This window comes from Leptonychotes weddellii, chromosome 3, assembly GCF_054177405.1.
Source record: "Leptonychotes weddellii isolate Sample4059 chromosome 3, ASM5417740v2, whole genome shotgun sequence".
Taxonomy (NCBI): domain Eukaryota; kingdom Metazoa; phylum Chordata; class Mammalia; order Carnivora; family Phocidae; genus Leptonychotes; species Leptonychotes weddellii.
The window spans coordinates 62,838,442-62,839,670 of NC_138371.1; positions in this window are offsets into that span (position 1 = coordinate 62,838,442).

Sequence of the window (1,229 nt, forward strand, 5' to 3'; positions counted from 1 at the left end):
CCAACAGTGTAGGAGGATTCCCCTTTCTCCGCATCCTTGCTAACATCTGTCGTTTCCTGACTTGTTAATTTTAGCCATCCAGAATCTAGTTCTTAACCTCTACGATAAACCAGAGTAAGAAGCATTTTAATTAGATCAATGTTTTTCAGTGTTTGCCTACAGTATTAATAGGCCACATACAAAAAAAACGGCTCTGGAGTCAAATTAGTTCATTTTTGTCAACATATCAGATCCTTTAACAAGAAAATATATAATGTAAATCTTACTTGAGTATAAATTTTCATCATTATTTTAAACTATATGAAATTGCTAATATTAAAAAAAATGGACCAACAAAAGTGGCAACAAGAGACAGGTTATAATATACAATATTTCTAAGAAAATTATTTAGCAAAATACAAACATTTTAGAAAACTCAATGTAGTGAGCTGTAAAAGATCAACAAATCTTTGCTTAAAAAAACTAGATATAAGACATCTTCAACTTCTTTAGTTTATTGTTATGGAAAAATCAACATGCCCTAGTACAATCACCTCATCAAATACAGAATATAAAGTGAGATAATTCATGAAGTTTTCACAAACTGTCTTACGATATACAAAGTGAAGAGTTTTTGAGCATAAAAACTCTATCTAACCATATTATACATTCCACCTATCTCAGCCATAAATAATGCAGGAATTTCTCTGAAGAAGTTTGCTTGCTCTTTTCCATCTTTGGACTAGTATTTTTCACTAATGATTAGAATCATAGGATAAAAATGTGAAATGCTTTCTAATGTCCCTTCCTTTTGCAGAATAGAAATCCCTGGAACAAAAAGTATCTCTGAAATAAAATGTGTGAGAGACAAAGCCAAGATTCAGTGCACAAATTCTGTATCAGCTCTCTTTCTTTGTTTGCTAATCACATGCCTGATAACTTTTGATTTTCTGGGCATCTGTAATCAGAACTTTTTATTCTTAAGAGATCTATGACCAGGTTTTGTCACCCATTACAACTGGGCTTTTAGTGGCACATACATAAATATGTATCCCATCCCAGAAGTCTAGGCATTAAAAGACAAAATTTTAGACCCAGAAGAAAACTGAGAAATCAGTCCTGTCTTTCACTCCATGCCCAATAAAGAGTGAAATTGAAACCAAAGGAAGTACCAAAGGTTCTTTTGGCACTTAGGTATTTAATAATAAGTAGTCTGTATTAAGATTAAACTAATTTAACCTCATTTGACA